This window comes from Carlito syrichta, unplaced genomic scaffold (assembly GCF_000164805.1).
Source record: "Carlito syrichta isolate Samal-C Ts95f unplaced genomic scaffold, Tarsius_syrichta-2.0.1 Scaffold304630, whole genome shotgun sequence".
Lineage (NCBI taxonomy): Eukaryota > Metazoa > Chordata > Mammalia > Primates > Tarsiidae > Carlito > Carlito syrichta.
In genome coordinates, this window is record NW_007248726.1 from 113632 (window position 1) to 125773 (window position 12142).

Here is a 12142-nt window from a genome sequence, read left to right on the forward strand (position 1 = left end):
GTGCTTATGCTTGTTCATCTTTATGGCTGCATAATATTCCATTGTGTATATGTACCACATTTTTAAAATCCATTCCGGCTTCGATGCAGCATGTTTGGTTCCATGCTTTTGCTATTGTGAAGCAATTTAATTTCTATGCAATTCTTTGAATCTTACCTGCAGCACCAGCTCACTGACTTAACAGTTTCAATAAATTACCAATATTTCCCATGTTCCTTTTTGCTTTATTTTGTAGTACCATTTGAAAGTAAGTTATAAATACTATATTTCACCTTAAAGATTTCAGTAAGCATTGTCCAAGAAAAAAGACGTTCTACATAATTACCATATCCTTTTAATGCCTACAAATTAGTAATAATTATATAATATATGATATAATATCCAGGTCACATAAAAATATCCCAAGGACAATTTTATTAGTTATTTTATTATATTATTTCAAACCAGAATACATTCCAGGTTCATATATTCCATTTGACATTTTTTTTTCAGTCTTTTTTTTTCTCTATTTTAAAGATGTGGAGAATGAGTCAGGATTACATAAGTGGTCTATGAACAGGTGAAGTTTGAGCCTCCCATCGGTCCTCACTTACCCTGGTTTAGGATCAGGTACCTGTAGTGATGTTATGTGCTGCTCCTCCTCCCTCCCTTGGCAGTGTCCCACTACTGCTGATCCCTCTTTTGCAGTATTGGGATTAATGTCCAGTACCCACTTACGAGTGAGAACATGTGGTGTTCAGTTCTTTGATTCTGTGATAGGTCAGGGTATGAAAGACTCTAAATCCATCCAAAAATATAGAACGCTTCATGAATTTGCATGTCATCCTTGGGCAGGGGGCATGCTAATCTTCTCTGTATCGTTCCAATTTTAGTATATGTGCTACCCAAGTGAAAACTGTTTTTTCCCGTCTTTTAAAACCTGGTTCAGATATCCTACTTTTTTTCCCCCATGACATTGAATTTTTGAAAAGTCTATGCTAGATTTCTTACATTGTCTTACAATCATTTCTTTTAAAGTCAGGTTTATTGGGTATAACTTACATGGTGTAAAATTCACTTTTTTAAGTGTATAGTTCTATGAGTTTTTATAATTACATTCAGTATTGTAACCACCATCACAATAAAAATAAAGAACATTTCTAACTCCCTAAAAGTTCCATTCGGCCTCTTTGTTTTAAACCCTTTCCCCATCTGCAGGATTCTGACCACTACTTCTCCATTTTTTTTGTCCCTACAGTTTTGCCTTTTCAAGAAAGTAATATAAATGGAATCATACAGTATGTAGCCTTTTTAATCTGACTTCTTTTACTTAGCATAATCTGTTTGAGATTCATCCATTGTGTGGACGTACCAAAGTCTGTCTATCCATTTACAAGTAGAAAAAACAGTGAGTAGTATGTAGGTTTTGACAATTATGTTAAAAGCCCCTATGAATATATGCATAGAGGCTTTTGAATAAACATATGTTTTCATTTCTCATTGGTAAACAGCTAGAATTGAGATTGGGGAATCATATTGTAACTGTATGCTTTATTTTATAAGAAACTGACAACATGCTTTCCAAAGTGGTTGAACCATTTTGCCTTTCCTCCCTCAGTATAAGACAGTTCATCACTCCACATTCTTGTGAATTCCTGCTATGTTAATCTTTTGAATTTTAGCCATGCTTAGTTGTGTGATGGCATCTCATTATGGCTTTAATTTGCATTATCCTAATGAACAATGATGTTGAACCCTACATTTCTGGACAGGAGGGGATAGTTTCTAATCTGAGTGCTATCAGAAAGACCCTACCATACTGAAACAAAGTAATTTATCTATTGTCTTTTTGTGGTTGTTTCTTCCTTTCAAGTTTTCTCTTTGTTGGCTGAGAAAATGAAACCAAGACTCAGGGCTTGTCTCAGTATACTCAAAATGCTGCTAGAATTTCCTAACACTGAAATTTGTAGCCTGCTTGTGTGGGTTATAATTTTACTACCAAAGGAAGAGAATGAATTAGTTAGGAATCATTTGGAATTTCTTGAGGGTATTACTTTTTCTTTTTAATTTCTAATTAATTTCTTGAGGGTATTAAATTATTGAGGGTAGCAGAAATGAGGCACTTTACTTCTCTGCATCTCACTCTCACACATACACACATATGTACACCTCACAGAGTCTAAAATATGATGGCTTTCTAGAAGATGTCTTCCACACTCATGTTTTATTCCAGAAGCTATTATTCCCTCCATTAACCCTCTCTTCAAAGCTTCTTTTCAGAGTAATTATCCTCCAACTTGATCTTAACAAATATTCCTTCTAATGTTCCTGAAAAGGACTTTTTTTATACACTATTCCCCAAAAGAGACCATGAAGCATATCTCAATATTGTTGAGTTATAGACTGAAGTAGAAAGTCACAATGAGAAATGAGACATTTCAGGGGTGAAAGAAAGTTGGTGGGTAATGAAAGTAGATAAAACAGTATGAAATAGGCAATACAGTTTAAAGTAGGTTTTGGGGTCAATTTTCCTTAGAATTAAGTCCCTGTAGAAATAATAATTTTTTTTTTTGCAGTTTTTAAAATAAATTCTTGTCACTTTCCAATGACTATGTGCTCCACAAATTTTTTTGGTAATGATTCTGGCACACTTTAGTGCCCTTAGGAGTTCCAAAGCAAATTTTCTTTCTTTTTTTAATTTATAAGAGTATGTGGAGTATTAGTGATGTGAAGAGTATTATTTATCCTTTCATGGTTGACATGGAAAGCAACTATATTAAATTTATAAATAGAGCTTCTCTAGATCCATAGTACATGAAAACAGTCCCTAGTACCACTTGCAGTTGTTGCCTATTCATAACTCAGCAGTGATTTGTAGTGTAATAAAAATTCAAATTATTCAAAATGGATCTGATTCATTAATGTTTAGAGTTGTCAATTTTTACAAATGTTGAAGACAACAGGGAGGAAATATATTGATTTGTCAGGGAAAATAATTTGCAAAACTATGGAAATTGGGAAGAAGACCTGACTCCTAGAATTCTCTCCAAAGATAGACAGACACAGACATACAGACACACACACACACAGACACACACACACACACACAAACACTTTCATAATAAGATTGAAATGAAGATATAAAGCAGCAGTGAAAGGAAAAGAAGTTAGCAAGGATAGCATATTAGCCATGACAATGATTTTCAAGCTTTTTGGATCAATTCCTCTGGAGGGAGCAAAAGATCCTAGCACCCACATTTTACTCATTCCCATTTTTCAATTGGGGATGGGAGAGATAACTCTTAATAATAAGTGTTGCTGAACAACCAAATTTAAGGATATTATGTTTCCATCTGATTTAACAATTGGATATAGGTAATATATTTTTTAGTTCCTGTACCTGTATCTAACATGTAGTTAGTATGAAATAATGAACCCTAAAATGATGCATTTGTATCACTACATACCGTAGGCACGACTGAATGACACACAATAAATTCTAAATAATAAATAATAACATATAATTAAAAAGCAATTAGTGGCCAGACACAGCGGCTTATACTGCTAATCCCAGAGCTCTGGGAGGCCAAAGCAGAAGAGTTACTTGAACTAAGGAGTTTGAGACCCATCTGGGAAACATAGTGAGCACTGCCCCCAGTTTTACAAAATAATAATAACTACAACAATAACAATATAAGCCAGGTTTGGAGGCATGCGCCTGTAGTGCCAGCTACTTAGGATGCTAAGGCAGGAGGATTCCTTGAACTGAGGAGTTTGAAGCTGCGGTGAACCATGATTGTGACGCTGCACTCCAGCCTAGGCAATAAAGCGAGACTTGGTCTCTAAAATAAAAATCCAAGTAACATCAACAATGACAACAGCAACAGCAACAACAAAAAAGTAAGCAGAACAGAATTGAAACCCAAGCCACTCAATATAACACTGGTGATATGTTGATAAAGTGTCCTTCCAAAAAGTTAAGGGAATAACATGAGCTCACAGAGAAGATTCTCAAGTCATTTCTGCCATTGTTTTCACATTTAGGTATGACTCCCACTTTCTATTATTAGACAGAAAAAATAACTTTAAAAAGTTCTTTATCATTCCTTCTTACATCCAAGGAAAATCATCCACTCCCTGAGTAATGACAAAGCCAATGCCCCATGACTTTGCTCAGGAGCAACATAAGGAAAAAGTTCCATAATCCAATGATTACTAAACCCACCAGTATTAGAAGAACAGAGGAGAGGTGAGAGCCATGTGCAGTGGCTCTCACAAGTATCTCCCCCATCACCACTCCTGTCATCCTTCCTCTGTTGCTCATCTGCCTCAGGAGGGATCACACAGAATTTGAATGATTTCTTTAGTCTCTCCAGTTTGTGGATCCTGGTTATGACAATTTTATCTCCAGATATATGGAATAGATTAGGAAGGGACAACCTGCTACTCATCAGACTCGGGGTGCAGCAAAAAAGTTTGGGCATAGACATTTGATTATTATAATAATCTACAAATTCTCATGGAGTTGTGAAGGTGGCTCACCATTTCTGAGTCATTAGAAGTAGTTTTAGTTATCTAGTCTTTGGCTATTGTGGGCAAGTATGAAACCATTTAAAAAGGATATAATGAGAAACAAAAATGTTATTAAATTTAGGAGTAAAAACATGAAATGTTAGGGAGGCACATGTGACAATTCTTTTTTCTATAGGCACTGGGTCTACCAGATAAAAAGATTAATTAATGAATATAAATGGGCATAGAATTGAGATAGTAAAAATGGTAGAACATCTTTGTGTTACATTAATTTTGTTTAAGTGAAAGAAAATATAAATATGTGAGTCTTAAGCAAAAAATTAAAATAAACCCATAGTTTTACCCAAATTATCCCATTAATTTATGTAAAAGTGGGAGAACAATAAATTGTACATGTGTTAACTTAATGGTTAGTTGTTTCCTTTTGTGACCCTGAATTAATCTTTGGAGAGTTATGGATAATTGTTTTCTCCTATTAAAACTGTATCAAGCTGGGCTCAGTGGCTCAGCCTGTAATCCCGCGCCTTTGGGAGGCTGAGGTGAGTAGATTGCCTGAGCCCGCGGGTTCGAGACCCGCATGGGCAGTGAGACTTCATCTCTACAATAAATCAAAAAAATCAGCCGGGTGTGGTAGTGCATGCCTGTAATTCCGGCTACTTGGAAGGCTGAGGCGGAAGGATCGCCGGAGCCCAGCAGGTCGAGGCTGCGGTGGCCAGGAGCGGCCACTGCACTCCAGTCTGGGCGACAGAGTGAGACTCCAACTCAAACAAACAAACAAACAAACAACTGTATCAAGTCTTGATTTCTATAACAACCCTTATTTAATTTTCTCATAATTCTGTAAGTTGGAAGTTCTGACATGGGCTCAGCTTGGTTCTCAGCTCAGGTTCTAAGCAGGCTGAAATCAAGGTGTCAGCCAGGCTGTATTCCTTTCTGGGGTTCTAATTCTTTTCTAAGCTCATGTTGGCAGAATTAAGAATTCTGTAGGACTGGGGGTCTGCTTTCTTGCTAGTCATTAGCTGGGGGATACTCTTGGCTCCTAGAAGCCACTTACTGTCTTCTGCCACATAGTCCTCTCCACAACAAGGGAGTTTACTTCTTCAAGCCCGATGGAAAAGCATTTGCTGCTACTGCTCCTGCTGCTTTGAAACTCTCTGACTTGTCCTTGACTCTGACTTCTAGACCTTCTTTTAATAAGTTCACTTGATTATGCCATGCCCACCCAGGATAATCTGCCTTTTAAATTCAATAGATTCTTGAACTGTACCTCACATCTTTAAAAAAATTTAGTAGATAAAAAATTTAGATGCTGGTAATTCAAGAGTAAACAAAGTAGGGCTTAATTCTGATGGGGATGATAGAAACTCATCAGAAACATCTCATCCGCAGACTGTGGTAACCACTGTAAAGGAAATGAACAGGGTGGTGTAACAGGAGTTGATATAAGGATGAAACTTAGAGGTTGAGAATAATCAGCCAAGAGAGCAAATGAGAGAAGAAGAGTCCAGGCAGCAGGTGAACTTTCTTCATACTGTGTCTGAAACAAATTATTCAAGAGTATAGATGGTCTTCCTGAAGGGAATTCTCTGAAAACTTTTCTCTGTTATCTCTGGCTTCAAGTATTTCAGTAAAAACACAATTCAATAAGGAATTAAATGTATTGAATATCTGAGGAGTTCCATCATTTCCAGATGCACAAGACAATGTCTTCTGCTCTCAAAGAATGCCCTTCTAGATCATCCATTGCATCTAGCACAATCATTCGGATCAATGGCACATAAACTGCACTCTCTTTGTATCACTGGTGCTGTAGAATGTTTTGGTTATTTACCACAACCACTACTCCCCAGCTTAAGCATGAAAGTCTTTTATATTATACAAGGATATATTTTTATAGGCAAATGTGAATTTCAAAGTGAGTATATTCTATGTTAGTGAAGAAAAAGAAAAGGCTTTTCTTTTAAACTGTTTACTGGCTTTCAGTGTAAATCTTAGTATGCTGTAACTCATGTCTACCCAGGTTGGAATGTTATTCACATATGTAAGTATTTTACATTATAGAATCCATTATTTCACCGCAATATGTTATACATTGAAATAAATCATATGAACAATTTTGAGGCTCACTTCCTCCCTATCCATCATCCCCTCCTCTCTACACAATTCAGAAATAGTTCATTAAATCCTGAAAACTCCACATCATGTTTCTCAATAACACCTGTTTTAAGGTCTCTCCATTGACCTTTGAACAACCTTAACTATCTTTCCTGCTAAGAACTTATTCCTACTCTAGACCATCTTCTACACAAAGGTTGATTATCTTCCTGATAATTGCACAAAATCCTTGTCCCCATGGGGCTTACATTCTAATGGAACAGACCAAAAAAAAAAAAAAGAAATTAAATGTGATAATAAGCCATAAAGAAAATAAAATAGCCGGGCTTGGTGGCTCAGCTTGTAATCCCGTGCCTTGGGAGGCTGAGGTGAGTGGATTGCCTGAGCCCGCGGGTTCAAGACCCACCTGGACAACTTGGCGAGACCTCATCTCTACAATAAATTAAAAAATTAGCCAGGCGTGGTAGCGCATGCCTATAGTTCCAGCTACTTAGAAGGCTGAGGCGGAAGGATCGCCAGAGCCCAGCAGGTCAAGGCTGTGGTGGCCAGGAGCAGTCACTGCACTCCAGTCTGGGTGACAGAGTGAGACTCCAACTCAAAAAATAAAATAAAATAACATAAAATAAAATAAAAACAGGGTAAGGGGAAAGAATAAAGGAGGGAATATTTTTAGATAGAATGGTGACATTTGATTTAAAATGTGTACATGTACATGATGGAATATTACGCAGCCATAAAGGAGAATAAAATCATGAACTTCACAGCAACCTGGATTGACTTACGAGTCTATAATACTGAGTGATCTTTAGGAGAAACAAAGAACTGAGTACCACATGTTCTCACTCTTAAGCAGACCTTGAACAACTATCGTAATACTATAAGAAAAGGATTGGCAGTAGCGGGAAACTGCAGGGGGGTGGGGAGGTGGGTTTGGCAGTAGTGGGAATCTGCCTGGGGAAGGGGGGGCACCTCATCAACAAGGGTACCTGCATAATGAACATTTGTATACTTAATCCTGAATTGTACCCCATATCTTTAAAATAATAAAAAAAAAAGACTACTGGGGAAAAAAAATGCTAATATGCTCCAGCTAAGGACCAGCTAGCTGAACACACCTATATTCAGACCAAGTTGAATTTAATGACTTGTTGCAAGGAGGAAGAAAATGTGAGAACTCTCAGTAAGAGGCTGTTGTAAAAAACTAATTAGAGAATTGAGCTTTCGTTAGGTGATTTTGGGGAAGCTTCAAGGTTTCTCTTTGGATTGGATGCTGGCAGAAAACTGATAATTCTATAACAGGATATTTTATTTTATTTTTTGAGTCAGAGTCTCTCTCTGTTGCCTAGACTAAAGTGCAGTGGCCACTCCCGACCAGCCTCGACCTGCTGGGTTCCAGCGATCCTTTCGCTTCAGCCTTCTAAGTAGCTGGAACTACAGGTGTGCGCTACCACGCCCGGCTAGTTTTTGATTAGACGAGGTCTCACAAACTTGCCAGGGCACGTCTTGAATCTGCGGGCTCAGGCAATCCTCTCGCCTCAGCCTCCTAAAGTGCTGGGATTACAGGCTGAGCCACCGAGCTCGGCCAGGCTATTTTAATATTTGCTATCTAGAGGGCAGGAAGAATGGAGCAAGGCTAAGGATGTAATTGGTGAAGAAAACAGCAGTCACTTTTATTAGCCAGAATGGTCATTTTTATGGTTTGGAGAATGTTATTGTATTTGCTGTGTTCAGACATGATTATGAAGAGGTCTTATTTGTCTCATTTATTATGGTCACAGAGTATCTATGACTAATGTTAAAGTTTTGTGAGATTGTTCATGTTCAACAGAACACTCAGACCTAGGTGAGAATGCCAGGCCAGCTGTCTGTACCACCAATGCCTAGCTGATAGCACCAGTCTAGCTCCTGGCTGTCAGAGCTGCTACAATTGCTCTCTTCCTCCTTGCAACAAGTCATTAAACTCAACTTGGTTTGAATACAGACTTGGTAAGAACAGACATGAAAATCTCTTAATCTCTTTCCTCTTACACTGTTCAGCTAGCTGGTCCTTAGCTGGAGGATATTAACATTTGTTATAATCAAATGTCAACACTCTATCTAGATGTATTCCTTCTTTTGGGTCACCCCTTCAGGTCCCCTTCCACTGTGGGAGCTTTTCTGTTTTCTCAATAAATCCTACTTTCTCACCAAAAAAACAACACCCTCCTTCCTTTATTCTTTCCTCCTATACTGTTTTTATTTTATTTATGGCTCATAATCACTTTTTAAAAAACTTTTGGTGTTTTCCACTAGAACATAAACTCCATGAGGGTAAGGATTTTGTTGTTTTCAGGAAGATAATCTAGCTACTGTATAGATGATGGTCTAGAGTAGAAATAGGTTCTTAGCAGGAAGATTAGTTCAGGTTGTTCAAAGGTCAAATACATCAACTACTACAATTTTCTATAATTGAAATTTATAGCTCTTATTCATAATTTTTTCCTAAACATTTAGAATATTTACTAGTATTATTTAGGCAATGTGTTGCAAAATTCATTACAGCTTTGGTGACAATAGCAGCAGTTTATTTAATCACTGATAAAATACACAAGACTCTGCTACTGGCTGTGGTAAAGAAAGAAAAAGAAGGGTTCAAGATAATCCCAGTCCTTAAGGAATCTGCAATTTTGTGGAGATCTAGGGTGGTAATGATGGTAGGTGGTTAGAATAGACATGAAACTCTATTAACTATGAAACACAAGTACATTTGTCATAAGAGAGGCACAGAATCCAATAGGTAGATTAAAGGACAATTTGCTCATGGTTGAATGGCTCAGCAATTGGGAGTAAGAAAACTAGTATTGTAAATTCTGGCAACACTTCAAGTCTCAAGAGTCAGTTGCTTCATCTCTAAAAACAAGAAGTGGGAGGCAGATTGTATGGAAAGTTCTGACAGGTTTGTATGGTGCCTGGCTGTCTGTATAGGAATTGCATAGAGAGCTTGTTAAAATCAGGTGGTGATTCTAGGGCCCCAACTACAGAGAGCATGAATCAGCCTAAATCTTTTGAGATTTACTCATGTTGTTTTCTTTTATTGCTAAGTAGTATTTAATTAAGCGGATAGACCAGTTTATTAATCCATTTTCCTACTAATGGACATCTGGGTTGTTTGCAAGATTTTGATGATCATGAATAAAATTGCTGCGGACATTTTTGTACTAATCTTTTTGTGGATATATTCTTTTATTTTTCTGGATAAATACCTAGATGTAGGATTGCTGGCTAATAGGGTAGACGTGTGTTTAAATTATAGGTTTAAGCCGGGCTCGGTGGCTCAGCCTGTAATCCCGTGCCTTTGGGAGGCTGAGGTGAGTGGATTGCCTGAACCCGTGGTTCGAGATCCGCCTGGGCAGCGAGACCTCATCTCTACAATAAATCAAAAAAAAAAATCAGCCGGGCGTGGTAGCGCATGCCTATAATTCCGGCTACTCAGTAGGCTGAGGCGGAAGGATTGCTGGAGCCCGGCAGGCGAGGCTGCGGTGGCCGGGAGCGGCCACTGCACTCCAGTCTGGGCGACAGAGTGAGACTCCGACTCAGATAAATAAATAAATAAATTATAGGTCTATTTTTTTTTTTTAATGAGACTGTGTTTCTTTATGCTGCCTAAGCTGGAGTACAGCGACTATTTACAAGTGTGATTATAGTGCACTACAGCCTTGAACTCTTGGGCTCAAGCTCTCTTTCTGCTTCAGCAGCTGGGACGAGAGCCACCACTGTACCCAGCTCTGATATGTCCACTATTTTGACATGAATAAAAGGTTTTCCAACCCCCCCCAACACCCCAATAAAAAGTCTTATACCACCCTTGCCTTTGGTGAAAGTACAGTCTAGTAGAGATGGTAAAGGATCGATTATAAGGCCTCAAGCAACAGCTGCTCACCAACGGGGCTCTGAGGCTCTAGAAGGTTTCCTATAGGCAGATGGTTGAAAGCTATGTGGATACTATCTGTAGGTACAAGAAGTTTGGGCGGTGCATTTGATAGTGAAAAATGGATACGTGAAACCCTTTGACGAATATTTGCCTCTAGGTTTCTCAGAATTCTATGTTATTGTGATCAAGCCCATGAAGGGGAATCCCTGAATGTGACACACATAAGTAATTTCTAACAAAGAGGCCAGTATTAACAAAGGTTTGCTGGCATGTTTGCGTGAAGGCTGAGTGACTGGCCACTGCAGAGGGAAAATCAATTGGTCTCCAAGCCAATGGGCCTTGAATCTTGCAGTACTGTCTCCTCTGTCAGACAATACTCTCAAGTGGTCCTTAGTAGCCTTGATAAAACAAACAAACAAACAAACATAAATACACCTGCCACTTCTCTCCCACCCTTCATCAGGTAGCCAGCCACTTAAAATAGAAAACATCAGAAAGAAACTCCATCCTTTCTTTCCAGAAATGGCCGCCCATGTATATCCATCCTTTATCTAACCTTTCCTCATCACCTCCAATCACAGTGATGGCATCCTTCCTTAAGTACTCTCCGTTCCATCTTTCCCCCTCATCTCCTTCTTTATGCTGGCTCATTTCCAACAGTATTTGCCTTCTCCAACTTCCCCCTGTGAAAACTAACCTCTCCTTACCAGATAACACTCTAGTTACTGCCCTCTCTAACCTTGTTAGAGTGCGACCTTCGAAAGATGGCCCGCACAGCCTATTTCCTCTGCATAATCACGCTTACAATAGATGACGGGATTCCGAGGGTGCAGACAATAAAGTTATCTACAGCGTGTGGCCTGGATGATGGATGGCTCGTTGGGATGAGATATCGTCTTGCTGTGTAGAGGTCACTTGATAATATGCTTTCTTTGCCAAGTGAAGTTGTGCAAAGGCAGTAGCATGCAACAAGTATGAAAACTAAGTGGGCACACGCAGTGGTGCTGCACAACCAAGCTACCCCTCCATGACTCGGGTCCGCATCACCCAAAGGCCGCCCATCGGCCGTGCCACCTGAGGGGCGGTCAGGGACCCCACGGGTCCTTCCGGCGGAACCGCTTTTCGGCTCCGAAGTGGCCACGGTTTCCGAGTCCCGGGTGGTGATGGGGGGTGGAAGGTGAGGGGAAGAGCCGAGCGGCTCCCGGCCAATGGCAGCTCTTGAACTTACACCTCGGAGACGTCAGCGCGGCTGTGTAAACGGATGTCACACAGCTGGCTCGGAAGTGTCTCCTCCTCCCGCCTCAGCGAAGGGGCGTGCGCCCGGCGGCCTGAGAAACCCAGGGCGACGCGAGGGAGGGGCGTGCGCCGCACCCCGCGAGCCCCGCGCCCTCGCCGGCCAGCTTCTTCCCGCAGTCCCAGTCCGGCAGCCGTCCCGGGTGAGCAGTCGGGCGCCGGGGGCCCCGCCCCGAGCGCGCCGCCGCAGCTGGCTCCGCCCCCTCCCGGAACGGGATGCGCGCTCCTGCGGCTCCCAGCCGTATCGCGGGCGCGCGCGCCGCCGGCGGAGCCGCAGTTAAAATGGTCCGAGCAGGACCCGGCCTTGCCCCC